The sequence below is a fragment of the Phoca vitulina genome, unplaced genomic scaffold (assembly GCF_004348235.1).
Source record: "Phoca vitulina isolate PV1807 unplaced genomic scaffold, GSC_HSeal_1.0 scaffold67, whole genome shotgun sequence".
In the NCBI taxonomy this organism is placed as follows: Eukaryota; Metazoa; Chordata; class Mammalia; order Carnivora; family Phocidae; genus Phoca; species Phoca vitulina.
In genome coordinates, this window is record NW_022589770.1 from 8,774,957 (window position 1) to 8,796,745 (window position 21,789).

The following is a 21,789-nucleotide window of genomic DNA, read 5'->3' on the forward strand; positions in this document are numbered from 1 at the left end:
TAAGAAACAGTGAAGGGTTGCCTGGGTGGCTCAGTTGGTTAAGCATCTGCCTTTGGCTCAGGTCATAATCCCAGGGTCCCGGGATCGAGACCTGTGTGGGGCACCTGGCTCAGCAGGGAGACTTCTTATCCCTCTCTCTCTGCCCCTCTCCACTGCTCATGCTATCTTTCTCTCCCAAATAAACAAATAAAATCTTAAAAAAAAAAAAAAAAAAAAAACAGTGAAGGTCGGGATGTATGATATGAAAGTGGTAAGTTATACATAAAATTAAAATAGGCTAAATTTATCTGAGATGATAATTTATCATATTAGACCCTGATTTAAGTTACATCTCCCAGAAGCAGGCTCAGGTGGAGATTTTTGTTCAAGTGGTATGTTGAATGCTATTTTCCAGAGGAGGGGAGTGAGGAAAATTGGATGAGGCAGGATGCCGAAAGGTAGTAAGAAGGTAATCTCAGCAGCGCAGACAGCACCACAGTTAGCCCCACTTTGTGACAAGGGACTGGCCTTCTGTACAAGCCCTCGTTGGCTGCGGTGGAGGTGGAGGAGTCCGTGTGTCCAACCAGGCAAGGTAGCTATCATTTGGTCATGGGCAATTCACCAGAGAAGGGGACGTGTGCGAGTTGTTACTGGGTAGATATAAAGAGCAGAAAAGGGGAATTAGGTGAACACGTAGAGCATCTAGGACAGATTCTGTTCCAATGTTCTAACATGAGTGGAAGCTTTATTTCAGCTTCTAAGTATTGCTTTAAAATGTAATTAATATCAGTAGTTGCCGCCTCAGCAGAATGAAAATGTCTCCAAACTGAAATAATTATTTAAAAAATACTTTGTGAAAACTACACAGACTCAAAAAATTTGTTTAATTTGGCTTCACCCACAGTAAAACGGCAGTTATATTAAAATCTTGCATGAAGCGATTTTACTCACATCATTAGATGGAATTTTAGGAAATATATGTAATACTTTGTGAATTATATGGGTCTCCATTTTATTGCATAAAATACTACCAACTTATCAACATAACAATGAGACAGACACAGTAATAAATGAGTTCATTGCCTAGGTTAATTGATGAATTTCTTCTTCCTTTTTGTTCTGTTTTGTTATAAAGCTACTATTAGTTAATGTAGAAGAATTGATTATATTTTATTTAACAGTTTATCTTTAATTTAATAAATGTAAAATATTTTAATGCAGGTATGTGTCTTCTTGTCCTGGGCTCCTCAATGATTAGGTCTAGGCTTGCCCCAAAATGACCACTTTTAACGCTTTTTTGGTTTGGGATCATCTGGAAGGCATTTTGCACTTTTGCACCAGTTAAAAATTATTTGCCACTTTTTAATTAATCAGTTTTAAGTAGAATATAGTCTAGCTCCACATTTAAAAATATGGTACTTAATAACCCTCATATGGCATCCAAAATTTCCCTCCTCTATGGCTTTTCCAAGTTTCTTTTAATTAGATGTTTACTTTTAGTTTTTTTATTTGTTGTTTTAATTTCTGTAAGTGTATCTAAATTTCTATTTCTTTAGATATTACATATAGGCCATACCATTTTTTCCTTCTTGAAAGGCTAAGAAACAGGCTCCTTTACCAGACCCTACCTTAGCTCTCCTTCTACTTAAATTGTACTTGTTATGTTGTTACATTTATAATGTCAAGGTATGGAATATTTACTTTAGGTTTACTTATTTATATTTATTTATTTATTTTTATTTATTTAAATTCAATTTAGTTAACAGATAGTGTATTATTAGTTTCAGGAGTAGAATTTAATGATTCATCAGTTGCATATAATACCCAATGCTCATTACATCAAGTACCCTCCTTAATGCCCATTACCCAATTACCCCATCCCCCACCTACTCCTCCTCCAGCAACCCTCAGTTTGCTCCCTATAGTTAAGAGTCTCTTATGGTTTATCTCTCTCTCTGTTTTTATCTTATTTTATTTTTCCTTCCCTTCCCCTATATTCATATGTTTGGAGGAGAATAAACCTGACTGTGTTATTGTCATCAAACTAATGAAAATGTGGCTAAAATTCCACATATGAGTGCAGTCATATAGTATTTGTCTTTCTCTGACTGATTTATTTCACTTAGCATAATATCTTCTAGTTCCATCCATGTTGTTGCAAATGGCAAGATTCCATTCTTTTTGATGGCCGAGTAATATTCCATTCCATATATATAGATATATAGATATACAGATATATAGATATATATTTATATATCACATCTTCTTTATCCATTCATCTGTTGATGGACATCTGGGATCTTTCCATATTTTGGCTATTGTGGACATTGCTGCTAAAAACATTGGGGTGCATGTGTCCCTTCGAATCATTATGTTGTATCCTTTGGATAAATGCCGAATAGTGCATTTGCTGGGTCATAGGGTATTTCTATTTTTAATTTTTTGAGGAAACTCCATACTGTTTTCCAGATTAGCTGTACCAGTCTGCATTCCCACAGTTACTTTAGGTTTATAAATGCAATTGAGCCATCTGCTGTTGGTACTTAGAGTGACTCAAATACAAAACAAAAAATTGCTTATAAGATGGTAATTATGTTAATGTAATTGTTGAGTGTTAAACTCTAACTTTGGGTCATGCATAATCTTCCTGGGATGTTATAGAAGAAGAGAAATCATTTTAATAGCCTAGACCAATTCCAGAGTGACCAAATTACCCAGAGTACCAGGAGAGTGGCTTTTCATTTCACTTTATACCCAGTGGTAATTTCTTCATGAAAGTAATTTAATCAAAATGAAACAAATTAGGGGGCACCTAGGTGGCTCAGTCAGGCGTCTGCCTTCAGCTCAGGTCATAATCTCAAGATCCTGGGATTGAGCCCCACATTGGCTCCCGGCTCAGTGGGGAGTCCGCTTTTCCCTCTCCCTCTGCTCCTCCCCCTGCTCATACTCTCTCTCTATCTCAAATAATTAAATAAATAATCTTAGAAAAAATGAAGCAAATTAGGCATAAAGGTAATTTATCCAACCTATGAGCCTAATCACACCCGTGCTGTAGATTTGTTGTATCCAGGAAATTTTCAAACATACTGGCTTAAATTTATAGATTTACATAAAACCAATGTTGTTTCTCTTTTCCCGCTCTTACCCACACTGCCTCCTGCCCAATACTTTCCAAGGAGTTCTTACTATGCCTCCACTATGATACAAAACTATAATTGGAACTTACTTCTGTTTTTAAAAAATTACCTCATTTTAATAAGGAGGATATTTTGTTTCTTTTCCATCATATTTTGCAGGTAGTTGACACAGTTACATTCAATGTTTTTATCATTTCTTTATGATAGAAATGTTATGTTAGAAATCATTTTCTCTTAAATCACATTTAAATTTTGTTCCAATGTTTTTAAAACAATGTGAGACTTACCTATTTTTTTTTTAAATGATCCTCATTGGTTCTTAATTTCATAATCCTTGTCACTAAAACTTTGCCTTTCAAAGCTCAAAGTCAAATGTATTCTAGTCTCTTAAGGCAAAGACAGGTTAAATAACTTCTTTAAGGACACACACCCCAACAGGTGGATGACAGTCTGGCTGTTCTGCATCTTCTCTGGCATCCAGTGCTACTGATGAAATCTGATGTCAGCTCAACTATTTCTTTTTAGGCAAACGAATCTTTGATTCTGGAAACTTTAAGAATTCTATCTATACTTTTGATATAAGGAAGTTCCACAAGACTCTTTCTAGGTGTGGACATTCTTCCATTCTGCTTCATACTCAATAGGCACACAATTCTATAAATAAATCTATTCACTTCTCAAAAGTTTGTATTATTATTTTTTATATATAATTGCTCTGCTTGTCTCCCTCTTGTGCCACCATTTTCTCTATTCTTCTTTCTTTTTAATAGAAATTTTGTTACTTGAATATAGGGTATTCTGGATTGATCCCCTCTATCTGTTATTTTTCTGATTATTCTCACCACTTCATCTTTTTTTCTGTTCTCTACACTGGAAATTTATTTTAAATTTATGTGCCAGAATTATTTTTATTCTATCCCTGAAAAATGCATTTCTTTAAAAATTCTAAGTCATGTTTTTGCATTTCCTTAAAAGATGATTCAATTTCTTAAGAGACCAGATATCATTTTTTATCCTGGGTTCCTATGTAATACTTAAAATTTCTCTATGAGCACAGGGATGAGAAACTAATATGGAACTCTATTCCATATGTAGGGAACAAATTATTTAAACTCAGTATTAAACTACAGCCTACTCCAGCTGTCTAAGCTATCTGATTTAGTTCTTAATCACTCTCAGGGATCTGCCAGTAAGAAAAGACCAACCTTTGAAGCTGCCTAATTAAGTATATATTTTAGTTGCAATGTTTTCTATTTTGGCTTATCCCCTTTCCTTTTCTCTCTCTCATACTTTGTTCTTAAGAATGTATCTGTTGCTGGTCCACAATAACCCAAGTCACTTTCAGTTATCAGTTCTGTTATATGTTTATTCCTCTTTGCATGTAATTAACATAATTTCAATGAGATATTTTAGAAGGGAGGAAATGTAAAGACATACAGTCTTCATTTTTTAAGTTATAAATCTGATGCCTAAAAAAAATTTTGTTATAAAGGCTATATTTTAAAATTAATTTGAAAGTTATAAAACCCTATGGCTTCTAGTCATGAGGAAGTATTTGATTCATGAATATTATTAATTGAAACCCAAAGTTTTAATACTATGTCCTTGATCTCTTTTTCCTGTAAGATCTAGCAAATATGTAACAGCTCTTATTCCCTTTCATAAAATGTCTGTTCTCCCCACTCCTTTTTTCTACTATAACTGTTAGAAAATAAGTATGTCTTCTGTACTTGTTTTTTGTGACAAGTTCACTGTCCTAGAGTTCTCTGTTATATTTTTTCATCTTTCATTTCCATGGTGAGCTGTATATGCTACCTCAAGCCGTCTTTCCTTTTCTTTTTCATTGATATCCTTGTGATTGAAATATTATCATCCTCCTCCAGGGCACTCAAGAGCCGTCACAGTTCTCATTCATCTTGAAACTCCAATAATTGAAGTCCTTTACCTGCTCATATCTTTCTGTTATATGTAAGATTTGTCTGTTGCAAGAAATTTCCATTTTGTTTTGAGATTACAGATAGGAGCTGAAGTGTATACTACATTGAAGAATAAGCTCTCCTCCCAAGATTCTAAAAATTCCTTTTCTCAACAACTGATGAGCATGCCCTTCAGATTACAGAAGGTGAAAAGCAGATCATCATGAATAAATAATTTGTCTAGTCTGCCCCCAATAGAAAAGATGATACAAAATTGTAATTGAAGTTTCCATAATGCCTTCAATAGATATTATTTTAAACACAGGAGTGTAAACTTCTGAAAAAGGGAATGAGAAGGCCCCTGGGTGGCTCAGTCGTTAAATGTCTGCCTTTGGCTCAGGTCATGATCCCAGGGTCCTGGGATCGAGCCCCGCATCGGGCTCCCTGCTCGGCGGGAAGCCTGCTTCTCCCCTCCTTCTCCCCCCTGCTTGTGTTCCCTCTCTCGCTGTCTCTCTCTCTGTCAAATAAATAAATAAAATCTTAAAAAAAAAAAAAAAGGAATGAGAAATCCTTAGAGACACTTAATGCATTTATCAAATTTTTTTCTTCCTACATTTTCCAGAGAATCCCAAGCTATATTGTTATTTTCTGCCCGAATTTCTTATCTCTCTAAATCATTCTTTTACCACTCCTCCCTTTTGTACTTGTCCTCACACAGAGAACTGGAAGAATCCCGGACTGGGAATCTCATGTCCTTTGGGGAAACATCTGACATATTGTACATTCTTTTAAAACTTTCTAGGGTCAATTCATTTTGACTTAGTAGTATTAGTTACTGTGGAACATACTAGCAATAGGAGTGGCCGCTCCTGATATGAGAATAATCTGTGTATGGATTTTTTTGACCCTTCTCTTCTCAGGAAGGTGTTGAGAATTGATTAGTATCCCTTCTCAGATGTAAAATGTTTTGAACAAGAGTTCAATCTTCTGGCAAAGATAAGTGAAGTTTCCTTTGGAGGTAAGGAAGTGAGAAAAAAAAGTTAAATATTTTCTTTATGCCACCATGTTAGAACTTTTAAAAAAGTTTATGTCACAACTTATAATTGATCTTCTATAGACAGACTACCTCTTAAGGGATTCTCTAGTAAAATAAGTTGTATGATAATTGTCTGCATCACTGGATTTCCTTAAAGATAAAGAGTTTGTAATAAACATTCTAGCAACTGAAAAATAGTGATCAGAAATGTCACAGAAACTTGGAACACTGACATTTTTATGGAGTGACTACTCCCCATTCAAGAACATTTACTATTAAGTTTATCTCTATTCTGCTGAGTGAGGTAGAAATGCTATTGGATGCAGAGAATGGAGGCTCATAGTGAAACTCCTTCATACTGACAGTGTTTGTGGAAAATGACTGCTAATAATATATCAGGTAGTGTAATGATGCAAAATTAATTGCTTCACTTAACAGACTGAGAATCCTTCTGATCAGATTTCACTGATTCTTTAAAACAAGGCAGAGATTCATTCAAAAGGTCAGAGCAATTTAAGAGTCTAAAAAAAAAAAAAAGCCTCTCTCTCTTCCAATGGACCCTGCACACAAGCTTTCTTACATTAGCAGTTCAGAGGCTGTGCTTCGAGCATAAGGAAATTGTTGGGATTCAGAGTGTGACATTGAGAAAGTACAGAGGGTTTTATCAAATGAAAATTTATGAAATGAAAATTTAAAGTGTTAATATCTATCTTTACAAACCTATGAGGATAACCATAAACTTTGATAATATTTATTCAACATGTACTACAGAACCTTCTATTAGCATGTATTTATTTTTTTAAAGATTTTACTTATTTATTTGACAGAGAGAGACAGTGAGAGAGGGAACACAAGCAGGGAAGAGCTGGAGAAAGAGAAGCAGGCTCCCTGCTCAGCAGGGAGCCCAATGCGGGGCTCAATCCCAGGGATCATGACCTGAGCCAAAGGCAGAGGCTTGATGACTCAGCCACCCAGGCGCCCCTATTAGCATGTATTTAAACTGTAGACTCATGTCTAATTAAATAAACAAAATTTTAGCTGTCCTACAGTCCATATCCATTGCATACATTATATCCCATGTTTCCCTGACCGCAGCCTCCCCAGAAAAGTTAAGAGAGCAGATCTTTATTTAATAATAGCTTTTATTGTATTGTGCTTAATAGTCATGGAACACAGTTTCAAATTCCATCTCCAGCTGGTATGACTGTGTGGCCTTGGACAAATAATATAAATTTTACCTCAATTTTCTTATCTTTAAAATGGGAGTAACACTTATATCTATCTTATAGTTGTTTAAAAAATTAAATGAGAAAAATCATTATGTGCCTTATCAACTGGCACATCAGAATCAATCATTAGATACTATTATCATTAGCACCATCTTCCTCTTATCTGGCACTGTATCTTCATTAGTAAAATCATGTGATGCCTCCCCCTGCCCCTCATATTCTTATTTCCTTGAGGTAGATTACATATTCCCTTACTCTGCCACAATAGAGATCTTGTGAATGTTTTGCTTCTTTCCTTCCTTCCTTCCTTCTTTTTTTCTTCCTTCCTTCCTTCCTTCCCTCCTTCCTCTCTCTCTCTTCTTTCTTTTCTACCTCTGAAAATGATCTTCAAGCTAACAAGTCCCTTCTTTCCTAATTATCACTGCTGGACATTTTATTTGTTGATTGGTTTGGATTTTTTAAATTTTTAAATTTTTAATTTTTTTTTTTTTTTTTTTTTTTTTTGTGGCTCAAGTCATTGAAAGATTACTCACCAGTCTCAGTGCTACTGTGGCCACTTTAAGTGTGTGGCTGTCTCATTCTCAAGCAGCGGGGTCATCCATTTTCTATCTTGTTTTGAGGACCTATTATGTCCCCATTATCTTACCCCAGGAAATGTAAAGCATTTCCTATCCACCCACTCTGCCCCTAGCTCTTCCAACCCTAGGACCTCCTGCACTCTACAAGTTGCCTGCAATTCGGACTGAGATACATTTCCTGAACTAGATTTACATCTACTATCTAAATGTCCTGATTTCCAATACCCATATAAATATAATGTATAACACAATTTAAAACATTGAGTTTAGATCTATTTTAACAGCCATTCTGATATATCCACAAAGTTTTAGAAGTACCACCTATATTTTTTCTTTTATTTTGGACAACCCATGACTTTCTCATTCAGTTTAGACTGTAACGATAAATTGTTTCTCTCTTCTTCAAAAATCAGTTATTTTTATTCCTTTTTTCACTGAATTTCAAAGAATTATGACTTACCAAAATGTATGTAAATGGTTCTTCTGTGATCAATTAATGGCATTGTTTCTCCTCATCCAAGTCATCTTTCAGCATGGATATAAAGATGTGAGTCAATGTGACATATACATGACTTTCTATTGTCAATATGAATTATGAGTTGACATGTTTGACTCTTAATTTTTTATTAAATATTTAAAATTTCTGAAACTCACTGTAAATTATATATATATATATATATATATATATATATATATATATATTTTAATTTAAATTCCAGTTAGTTAACATACACCATAATATTAGTTTCAGGTGTACAATTTAGTGATTCAACACTTACATACAACACCCAGTGCTCACTACAGCAAGAGCCCTCCTTAATACCCATCACCCATCCAACCAATCCCCCCACCCACCTCCCTTCTATAACTATTACTTTATTCTCTATAGTTAAGAGTCTGTTTCTTGTATTGCTTCTCTCTTTTTTCCCCCATGATTATTTGTTTTGTTTTTTTAAATTCCACATATAAGTGAAATCATATGACATTTGTTTTTCTCTGACTGACTTATTTTGCTTAGTATAATACTTTCTAGCTCCATCCAAGTCACTGCAAATGGCAAAATTTCATTCATTTTATGGCAATAATATTCCATATATATATACATATATATATATACACACATATATATAAAGAAGTGGTATATAAATATTCCATATATATTAATATGTGTATTCCATATATTCATAAATATTCCATATATATCCATATATATTCCAAATATATATTCATACATATTCTAAATATATATTCATATATATATATATATATATATATATATTCTGTATATATACTACTTCTTTATCCATTCATCAGTTGATGGACATTTGGTCTCTTTCAGTAATTTGCCTATTGTTGATAATGCAGCTATAAACATCCAGGTGCATGTATCACTTTGAATTAGTATTTTTGTATTCTTTGGGTAAATACCTAGTAGTGCAATTGCTGGATCATAAGGTAGTTCTATTTTTAACTTTTTGAGGAACCTCCATATTTTTTTCCACAGTGGCTGCACCAGTTTACATTCCCACCAACAGTGCAAGAGGGTTCCCCTTTCTCCATATTCTCACCAACACCTGTTGCTTCTTGTGTTGTTAATTTAGCCATTCTGACAGGTATGAGGTGATACCCCATTGTAGTTTTGATTTGTATCCCCCTAATGACCAGTGATGTTGAACATCTTTTCATGTGTCTGTTGGCCATTTGTATGTCTTCTTTGGAAAAATGTCTATTCATGTCTTCTGCCCATTTTTTAATTGAATTATTTGTTTTTTTGGGGGAGTTGAGTTTTATAAGTTCTTAATATATTTTGGATACTGATATATATATATTTATAGATATATATTTTAATCTAACACACCTGTGTTCTCTAGGGAATTATTTTTGGTGTTGTTGTTTTGCTCCCTCTCCATAAGCTATACCATAAAAAAATTACCATGTTCATAAATGGCTCTGCCGGTACATTCATGTAAAATCTGCTGGTGCACGTACGCAAAGGTGTCCTTGGGGTATACATTCAGAGTAGAACTGCTGGACCTTAGGCATGTGTATCTTTAACTTTAGAAGCTAAGGTCAAACTGTCTTCTGCAGGGCTTACACCCAACAACAATGGAGTACACATTCATGCTAATATTTGATACTGTCAAAGTTTTCACTTTTTAAAATTCTTTCATTAGGTCCAAAGTGTCTCATTTCAGTTTTAATTATATTTCTGAGATACCTGTTAAGTTTGAACATCTTTTTCCTGTTTTTATTGGTAATTCCTATTTCTTCTTCTGGGGAGGTTGGTTTTGGCCATTTTACTTTGATCATTTTATTCCATAGTTATTTTGAAATACTTAATCCCTGGATGAAAATTCTTTATAGGTTATATATGGTGGAATTCTTTTTTCAGTAGTGGGTATTTTGATTTTCTTCCAGGTGATTGCTGATGAACAAAACTTCTTAAGGTATTTTGGTTTGTCGATTTCTTAATTTTTGATTTAACAGCGGTTTTTGCTCTTGTATCTTCTTAAAAATTCCTTCCATGATGCTGGCTCATAAGGATTCTCCTCTTTAACTTCCAAAAACATTAAGGTTCTGTTTTCCACATTAGTCCAGGAAATAAACGTGTGACCAAATTTGCTTCCAGGTTCCTCTCAGCTGGACTACATTTTAGATGGGCTTCTTCCTGTTGGATAGCCCCTCACTTGCCTTTTTTAAAAGCATTTACTTTAGAAAACCTGTCATAATAAGTTCTTTACCTGTCCCCTTTGAGATGTAAAACTATTTAAAGGCCACCTGCCAATTTTACCACCCGGAAGTGTTTTTCTCAAGGACCTGGGAAATATCTTTTTCTAATATAATCATTAAAGATAACCTCCAGGTTTTTGTGAGAGGGTAGGAACCTAGCTGCCACTGGCAAGTTACTCCACATTATAACACTACCTCCTGTCATGAAAGTATGAGGAAGTTTACTTTTCCTTTGAGTACAGTCACTTAGCAAACACAGGTGGTCTTGTTCTCCCCCTCACCCCAACTCTTAAAAACTAACAGTGTTTCTTTTGGTTCATCAGAGCTAAATTCATACTTCATTCTGATCTCTCTCTCTCCTATTGAAATAGCTATGAATAAAGTCTTCCTTATGTGTTCAGCTTTGTCTGGTGGAATTTTTGTTTTGACATTAGCTCTCACTCTAAAAAAAAAAAGCCATTTAAAAAAATAATCTATTTTCTACTGAGCTATTTCGAATATATTTTGTCTACTCTTTGCTGTTTTGAGTTTCACTATTCTGAGTGAAGTAGAATTATTATTATGCTTTATTTCTCCTACTTAAATTAATTCATTGGGTTTCTGAAATTTAAGAGTTGTTGGCTTTCCTTAGTTTTGGAAAATTCTCAGCCATTATCTCATGGGATATTTATTTTCCATTCTCGTTTTTACTCCATAACTTTGATTTTAGACATTCTAAATCTTTGTTGTCTTCATCTTCTTGTTTTGCCATTTTTTTAAATTAAGCTTCTTTTTAAGTTTTTTAAAATTTTTTTAAAGATTTTATTTATTTATTTGTCTGAGAGTGAGAGAAGAGAGCACAAGCAGGGGGAGCGGCAGGCAGAGGGAGACGCAGGCTTCCTGCAGAGCAAGGAGCCCTTTGTGGGGCTTGATCCCAGGACCCTGGGATCATGACCTGAACCGAAGGCAGACGCTTAACTGACTGAGCCACCCAGGCGTCCCTGTTTTGCTCATTTATTAACTCTCCTTCTAATCGTGTCAAAACTCTCATTAAGTCCACTAATTTTTAATTATTTAAGATATGTATAGTTCTATTTTATTATTTTGTAAATTTCTTTATTAATGTTTTATAGTTCCTTTCTCTTCACTTGTGATTTAAGCCCTACTTAATATTTGACTAATACTTTCTATTTTATGTCTTATAATTCAAATATCTAAGATCTTGTTGATCTGATACTGCTTTCAGTCATTTTACAGTATTCTTTATTTTCCTGTTGTGATTTTTAGAAGGTAATTTCATATTTGTTGTGGGGATTGGTAGGAAGTATTAAACTTTGGAAAAGGTGAGATTTCCTGACAATATTAAATGTAGCTTGTGCTTGCTATTTGCAAGCATTACTACTCCTGACTCTAATTTGAAATGGGATTTTGGCTTTAGATATTTTTGAGGTGTTCATAATGCCAAGGTACTATGAATTGATACTACTAATATGTGCATTCATATGGTAATTATATATTTTTAGAAGACTATCTATATATGGATCATATCTGCCCTCTTAACCACAGCTCTAAAAGTGCAACTATCATTGTTTTTCCCTCATAGTAAAGTGTTTATTTAATTTAAATTTAATTTAAAATTACTCTCAACTGAATGCATAGTCCTTTGGGGTCTCAACTTCATGCACATGTTTCCCAGCTGGACTTGCTAAGTACCTTAAGTGGGATCAAGGCTTAATATCCCTGTCTTCTTTGATCTTTAACATGTGAAAAGTTAAAGTCACATTCACGAGGGTTACGCAAATACGTTACAAATGAAAAATGGTTTCAGTGCTCTGATTAAATGTCTAGATTCTTGCTTTTTTTTTCAATTTTATTTTTTAGAGTGAAGATTTCTAACTATCTTGCCAGAACATACACATTTGAAGCTTTTATTCATTTTGTTTTATCTAACATTCTTTGTTGTTTTCATTGACAGTGAAAATAGCGATTATTTTCACTAATAGCTATATAGTTTGCTGGAAACTGACATTAATATGATTATATTTTAAAAACAACTGATGTGAGTGAGGAAATAAGGTTGAAATATAACTTGTGCCAATTATACCACTTGCATATTTTAAAAAAATATAGCTATAATATGCACTGTTTATAGATAGACATATGTATGTGAAAATATATTTTAAATGCATAATTGGTGAAATGAGGTAAATAGCAAGCTCAAGCTACTCCAGAGAAAGGTATTTGGGAATGACATAAGACACTGATAAGGAGAATGAGTGCATTTATTCACTGATTTTTTTAAAAGATTTTTATTTATTTATTTGACAGAGAGAGACACAGTGAGAGAGGGAACACAAGCAGGGGGAGTGGGAGAGGGAGAAGCAGGCTTCCTGCAGAGCAGACAACCCTATGTGGGGCTCGATCCCAGGACTCTGGGATCATGACCTGAGCCGAAGGCAGATGCTTAACGACTGAGCCACCCAGGCGGCCTTATTCACTGATTTTTGACTATAAAATAGCTTGTACTTTTTATAACATTATTTCATTAAAATGCCTTAAGCATCAGGAAAAATAGGAAGTAGATTTAAATAGTATCCACCGTAAAGTGAAAACCAGGACCAGAGCATTGAATTATAGGTTTATAGAATTATAAACTGATGAAATAAAATGTATCACTTTGCATTAATATATTATGGACTACCTTAAAATAACCTTTGAACAAGGTCCTTTTAGTGCATATTTAGTGTTGTGGATGCTAATATTGATGTTTATTTTTCTTTGCTCATTACAATGAACAATACATTTGTTACATGTTAAAAAGCATATAATTCATATTTCTCAATAAATTAGCAGCAAATATTTTGATTTTTAAACAAGTTCTATTTTTCTTCCATTTTTATGATAATTAGTTCAGATTTGATCTTATAATTTTGAAAACATTTTAAAATCCTATACTCTTTGAACTTGCAATTTTTTTATCCATGACTTTCTTCTTATACCAGATATCTGTTAGAAGTGCAAAGTACATGGATGAGCTTTTAATAACTCTTCAATTTGCATTCCCTTTTTTAAAACTTTGTTTTATTTTTCAAAATACTTTATTTCTACCTTTTTAAAATTTTTTTCCATTGGAAAAAGTCAGAGTTCAAAGGCCCAAGGTCCCTTCAATAAGCCAAGTCATGTTCTGATGCCAGAGGTAATGTTGGAATTTGCTTATGCATTGAATAAATTATGCATTATTTTAACACCCTAAAAATTATTAAGGTGACACTTTTAGGTTTATGTAGCAATTACTTCCAAAAATGTAAGTTCCATTTAATGGAGACAGGGATTATAACCATAAAGAATATATGTAGACAAATTTGTTAAGGTAAAGTTCATGGGTGGTTTTAGTGGGAAAAATGTTCTAGAACACTGTGGTGCCACTTCCAAAGGCATTTGCTAAACCTTCTGAGTATTATTAAAAAGTGTCCATAAGTATAAAATTCAATATAGTCAGTAATGGTTGTTCAGTAATTCAGAATAATCTTCTTCCTGGAAAAATGGGAAATGCTATTTAAATGTGTATATGTCAGTATAAATATATAAAAATATGTATACATTTGAAATTATGTGTATATATATGCATATACAAATTTACATATAAACATACATAAATTTGTATATATATATATATCAAGATCTAGAAGAAGACAAAAATCAAAAGCTGAAGCCACTGTTTTAAAGTTGCCTTTGTTAAACTGGTATAGCCACTATGAAAAACAGTATGAATATTTCTCAAAAAATTAAAAATAGAAATGCCATATGTTCTAATAATTCCACTATTGAGTATTTACACAAAGAAAACAAAAACACTAATTCAAAAAGATATGCACTCCTATGTTTATTGCAACATTATTTACAATAGCCAAGATATGGAAGCAACCTGAGTGTCCATCGATAGACTGATGAATAAGGAAGTTGTGGCATATTTATATATAACAGAACACTATGCAGTCGTATAAAAGGTAAGATTGTGCTTGGAAGGTATTATGTTAAGTGAAATAAGTCAGACTAAGAAAGTAAAATGCCATATGATTTCAGTCATATGTAGAATCAAAAAAGGAAAAAAAAATAAGCAAATGAAAAGCAGAATCAGATCTATAAATACAGAGAAAAAACTGATGGTTGCCAGAAAGGAAGGGTGTAAGAAGTTGGGCAAAATGGACGAAGGGGAGTGAGAGATATAGGCTTCTGGTTATGGAATAAATAAGTCATGCTAATAAAAGCACATTATAAGGAATATAGGCCGTGATATTGTAATAGCAATGTATGGGGACAGATGGTGGCTACACTTGTGAATACAGCATAATGTATAAATCTGTTGAATCACTATGTTGTACACCTGAATCTAATGTAACATTGGGTGTCAATTATATTAAAAACAAACAAACAAACAAAAAAACAAAAACAAAACAAAACAAAGAACAAGGGATTAAGAGTTTAAAGAAGGTAAAAGTACAATAAAACAAAAATATAAAACTTCCTAGAAATTATAGATAAAATAGAAAAGAATGCACACCTCATAGAAAAAAAACAGGAAATACAAAATAATAATAACAAAATAAAGTTGCTTTTGCTCTGGACTAAGAGGCTGAGAAGCAATTTTGAGAGACGAGATGAGAAGCAAAAGTTGAAGTTCACGATCTCTGAAAGGTTGGGAATCTGGTAAACAATCCTTTATTTATACTTAATTATATAAACTGCACAACTGCTCGCCAGAAGTAAACTTAAATCAAAATTAAAGTAGGTCTTGCAGACACAGAATCCTGACTTCAAGACACTTTGATAGTTCAGGAAATTTCAGTTTGTAAAATTGGCTTACAGTGATTTTAGATTGTTCACTCCATCATATGGCTGTAGAAGCAAAAGGAAATTCTCTCTGAGGAAAGGTAATATTCTTCTAATTATTGATTCTTCAAATTATGTCCCATAAATTTCTAAAATACATTGCCTAGCACACATTTAAAATAGTCTAGGGATTAGATAAGGCCAATCATGGTGTCTGAGCACCAACAGAATTTACTGACAACTGATATAAGCTCACTAAAATTCTTTGTAGTAAAAGGATATTCTTTCTACTGGGGAGAAAAGCTGAATTTAAAAATGTCACCAAGGAACTTAAAAATCTAAACATACATTGCAGATTTGCAAAAGAACTGACTAGAAATTCTAGAAATGGAATATACACTAATCAAGATTGAGAACTCAGTAGGATTAATAGCAGTACTAGAATAAAAAAAAAAAAAAATCCAGATTTAAGCACAGAGGAACAAGAAGACTGAAAAATTGTGAAGGAGGAGACATGGAAAATGTAGTGAGAAAATATAACACATATTTTTTTTTTAATTTTTAAAGATTTTATTTATTTCTTTTTCACAGAGAGAGAGAACACATAAGCAGGGGATCAGCAGGCTCCCTCCTGAGCAAGGAGCCCAATGTGGGACTTGATCCCAGTTCTCTGAGATCACGACCTGAGCCAAAGGCAGACGCTTAACCCACTGAGCCACCCAGGCATCCCATATAATACACAGTCAATTGGAGTCAGCAGAAATGGAAGAAAATGTGGAAGAAAGAATATATATGTTTTTTAATTCATAAGAGTTTCCTTTAATTGATAAAAGAGCATCTGTAGATTCAAAAACCAAATGAATACCAAGGAGGTAAGTAAAATCTATATACAAATACATTATTTGGACCTAAGGAAAATCAAACACAAAAAGAAATTTTGAAACAGATTACCTTTAAGTTCACAACAGTTAACAACCATTGGGCTCGTAGACGACTTCTAACAGCAGAATGGGAGCAAGATAGCAGGAGAATAATATTTTAATACATAGATTGAAAATAATTTCCAATCACATATTTTAAATACAGAAAAAATATTCAAGAATGGATGTGAAAAATAATATTTCTAGATAGAGAAATTCTAGTAAGATGCACCATCAGCAAACCTATCATAAAGTGAATGCTTAGAGCTTTCTTCAGGAAGAAGAAAAATGATCTCAGTTGTCAGTTTGGACATGCAGAAAGGAATGAAGAGCAACAGAAATGAAAAATTATACTTTCACCCAGATATCTAAATTCTGGGCCATCTAGCACAGTTCAACAAATTTGAAATAATAGAAATCATACAGTATCTGCTCTCAGACCACAGTGGAATTTAACTAGAAATCAATAACAGAAAAATGGAAAGTCCAAAACTATGTGGAGTTTAAACAACATGCTACTAAGTAACACATTGGCCAGAGAAGCAATCAAAGGAGAAACATGAAAATATTTTCAACAAAATAAAAATTGAAAGCACAACTTATCAAAATTGTGGGATGCAGTGAAAGCAGTAGTTAGAGGGAAGTTTACAGCATTGAAAATATATTAGAAGGAAAAAGAAAGATCTAAAATCAATAATCTAAATTTCCACCTTAGGAAACTAGAAAAAGAAAAGCAAACTAAATCCAAAATAAGCAGAAGAAAAAACATAATAACAGCAGAAATCAATGAAATTTAAACAGGAAATCAATACAGAAAAATCAATGAAATTAAAACCCACTTCTTTGAAAAGATCAATAAAATTGACAAGCCTTTAGCCAGACTAACAAAGAAAAAAAGGACACAAATTACTAAAATCATAAATGAAAGAGGGGGTTCACCTGGGTGGTTCAGTTGGTTGAGCCTCTGATTCTCGATTTTGGCTCCAGTCATGATCTCATGGGTCATGAGATTGAGCCCTATGTTGGCCTCCCCAGTTAGTGGGGAGTCTGCTTGAGAGTCTCTCTCCTTCTCCCTTTGCCCCTCCCCCCACTCATGCAAACACACTCTCTACCAAAAAAAAAAAAAAAAAAAAAATCAACACCGACAAAAATAATCTAATTTAATATAGGCAAAGGACCAAAGGAGCTTGGGAGCAACAAAGCAGGAAAGAATATACAATGGGAAGAAGGGAGTCTCTTTAACAAATGGTATTGGAAGGGTGCCTGGGTGGCCCAATTTATTAAGCATCCAAATCTTGGTTTTGGCTCAGGTCGTGATCTCAGGGTCATGAAATGGATCCCAGCGTCCGGCTCCATGCTCAGCAGGGAGTCTGCTTGAGATTCTCTCTTTCCTTCTCCCTCTGTCCCTCCTCCTGCTCACATGCTCTCTCTCTCTCTCTCTCTCTCAAATAAATAAATCTTAAAAGAATAAATAAAATAAATGAAAGAGGGGACATTACTACAAATCTCCTGGATATTAAAAGGATAATAAAGGGCGCCTGGGTGGCTCAGTTGGTTAAGCGACTGCCTTCGGTTCAGGTCATGATCCTGGAGTCCCTGGATGGAGTACCACATTGGGCTCCCTGCTCGGCAGGGAGCCTGCTTCTCCCTCTGACCCTCCCCCCTCTCATGCGCTCTCTCTCTCTCTCATTCTCTCTGTCTCAAATAAATAAATAAAATCTTTAAAAAAATAAAAATAAAAATAAAAGGATAATAAAGGAATACTATGGACTTTATACCCATAAATACTCTATGCCCACAAATTCGATAACCTAAAAAAATTGGACAAATTCCTTGAAAGATACAATCTGCCAAAAGTCCTACAAGAATTAGACAACTGGAATAGGTCTATATCTTAAAGATATTAACTCAATAATTAATAACTTTCCAAAACAGAAAGTACCAGTATGAGTTCAGATGAGTTCACTAGTAAATTTTATCAAGGATTTAAGGGAAAAAAAATTATACAAAGTTTCTACTATTTCTTTAAGAGGATAAAGCAGAGGCAATATTTCCTAACTCATTCTATGAAGCCAGCATTAAGCTAATACCAAAACCAAAATATTAAAATAAAAGAACAGATCAATATTATTCCTGAACATAGATGCAAAAATTCTCAAGAAAATATCAGTGAGTTGAATTATACAACATGACCACGTGGGATTTATACCAGGTATATAAGGCTTGTTCAACATTTGAAAATCCATCAGTGGAATGAGGCTTGTTCATCATTTGAAAATCCATTAGTGGATTCATCACATCAACAGGCTAAAAAAGAAAACACATAATCATGTCAATAGATGAAGAAAAGGCATTTGACAAAATCCAACACCCATTAAATAATAAAAACTCTCAGTAAAGTAGGAATAGTAACAAACTTCCTCAAATTGATAAAGAATATCTAAAAAGCATACAGCTAACATCATAATTAAGCTTTCTCATTAAGATCAGGAACAAAGCAAGGACACCTCCCATCACCACTGTTTTTCAAAATCATACTAGATGTCCTTGCTTAAGCAAAGACGTTAGCACCCCCCCATTCAAATACTTAGGTACAAATCTAACAAAATGTATACAAAATGTATATGATGAAAACTACAAAACTCTCACAAATGCAATCCAAAAACTAGATAAATGTAGAAATATTCCATGTTCATGTATATGAAGACTCAATATGTCAAGATGCCAGTTATTCCCAACTGATCTATAGACTCAGTGCAGGCCCCAGCAAGTTATTTTGTGGATATTGACCAACTCTGAAGCAAAAGACCCAGAATATCCAACACAATATTGAAGAAGAACAAAGTTGGAGGACAGACCCTACCCAATCCCAAGACTTGTCCTAAAGCTACAGTAATCATGACAGTATGCTATTGGCAAAGAATACACAAATAGATCAATGAAACAGATTAGAGAAATTAGAAATAGACTCCCATAAGTGATGAACTTATGTAGCACAGAGGTTTTTTTGGGTTGGTGGAAATAATATGTATGATACCATGATGGGAGATACATGTCATTATACTTTGTCTAAACCCACACAGAATGTACAACACCAGGAATGAAGCATAATGTCATAATGTAAAGTATGGACTTTGGGTGTTTATGGTATGTCAGTGCAGGTTCATCAATCTTAAAAAATGTACCATTCTAGTGTAAATGTTGATAGTGGGGAAGGCATTAACCTATTAGAGGTGTATGTGCAAATCTAAATGAACATTGGCTACATAGCTGAAATGGTAATGCAGTATAAGGGCTTAAAAAGGATTAGAATAAAAAAAATAGGAAAATAGCATTTAAATTGAGGGATGCATAAAACCAATAATTTTTATCCTCCATTCTGTTTCCCCAGATTTTTTTTTTCCCCCATTTCTGTTAGCCTCTAATTTCAATTCTTTGAAATTCTTGGCCAAAAACTCTTGGTCACTAGAGCATAAAAACCTATCTCCTTTGCATGGGTTAAAGCAACACTGAGGCAAATTTACACTCCCGAGTTACCAGGTGAGACTTTTCTCTTTCCTTTCCCTTGCTATTTGCTACACATCTTTGCTGTTTCTCCTGGAAGACCTTTTTTAATACATTAACAGATGATCCCTAATCTTAAAATCTGCTTCTGCCAAAGACAGTTTTCACTTTGGATATAATAGTTAAACTCTACTATAGTGTTTATCAATGCATGGAAGGGAGTAAAAGATTCAAAAAACATTAACTTTGATCAGTCAAGCTTGTATGGTATAGTCTTTAGCCTATGACCAATTAATAGTAAAGGGGATATAACTTCCAAACTAAGTGGAAAAAAATAAAAGAATAATAAAATAATCAAATCAATAGAATGTTAGAAAGGGGAAGTAAAGAATCACAAAACAGGACAAACAAAAAACATATTGTAAGATGATAAATTTAAAATCAAATATATCACTGGTTACATTATTAATTTCACAAATTCGTTTAGCAAAAACAAAACAAACAAACAAAAACTAGATACAGCAGGCGGTGGATGTCAACATCTGCATGGCATTTGCAGGGCTCATCTCCGATGTGAGGACAGTCATCAACAGGGCCTCGGTGGAGTACCAGAGCCACCGACTGACCATGGAGGATGCGGTCACCATGGTGTGGCTACATGGCCAGTTGCAAGCAGGGCTACACACAGAGGAAAGGACACAGACTGTTTGGCATCTCTGCCCTTTTTGTGAGTTTTGATTTTGATGGCACCCCCAGACTCCATCAGACTGACCCTTGGGGGACATACCCTGCCTGGAAGGCCAATACCATAGGCTGGGTTGCCAAGTCAAGGCATGAACTTCCAGAGAATTACACCAACAAAGCCATAGACACAGCCAACCTGAGACAGATGACCTGAGCTGGTTAGCAAGGCCCTCCCAGAAGTGGTTCAGTCTGGCGGCAAAAACATTGAACTGGGGGTCATGAGGTGAGATCAACCCCTCAAGATTTTAAACCCTGAAGAAATTGAGAAATACATTGCTGAAATTGAAAAAGAGAAAAAAGAAAACGAAAAGAAACAAAAGAAAACATCATGATAACGAAATCTTGCTGGTAGTGCTTTTTAAATTCAGTATGGATGATTCTCAAAACGACATGTAGGCATTTCCATTCCATTTATCTACTGTCCAAGTGTCCTGCAATAAACTTCTGAATGTGTTAAAACAACAACACATACACTGAAAACACTCTGTACTATTCCATTCATATTAAATTCAAAAAAAGTTGCACCTAAATTATAGTGTTTAGGGGTTTGTACTTACGTAGTAAAAGTATAACAAAGGAAAGCAAGCAATCACTTCTTGAACTGAGGGAGAAATGTCAGCACAGTGATTACTTTGAGCAGGGAAGGAGGCATTTGTTATTTGTAAGGGGCATTGTCTGTGATGGTCAATTTTTTTTTTTAAGATTTTACTTATTTATTTGAGAGACAGAGAGACAGAGAGAGAGAGCACAGGAGCATGGGGAGAGGCAGAGGGAGAAGCAGACGCCCCACGGAGCAGGGAGCCCGATGCAGGCTGGATTCCAGGACTCTGAGATCATGACCTGAGCCGAAGGCAGACACTTAACCGACTGAGCCACCCAGGCGCCCCTGTGATGGTTAATTTTATGTGTTAACTTGACTGAGTGCTAAGGTGCCCAGTTGTTTGGTCAAAGACTACTCTAAATGTTGCTGTGATGGTATTTTGGATATGTGATTAACATTTACAATCAGGTGACTTTAAGTAAAGCAGATCACTTTCCGGGGTGCCTGGGTGGCTCAGTCGTTAAGTGTCTGCCTTCAGCTCAGGTCATGATCCCAGGGTCCTGGGATCGAGCCCCACATTGGGCTCCCTGCTTGGTGGGAAGTCTGCTTCTCCCTCTCCCACTCCCCCTGTTTGTGTTCCCTCTCTTGCTGTGTCTCTCTCTGGCA

At 34.5% G+C, this 21,789-nt stretch overlaps 1 pseudogene; it reads left to right on the top strand.

Annotated features, from left to right (window-relative positions):
• The first annotated feature begins 232 nt into the window (after positions 1-232).
• On the top strand, positions 233-20,914 carry LOC116624442 (annotated as a pseudogene).
• The last annotated feature ends 875 nt before the right edge of the window (positions 20,915-21,789 follow it).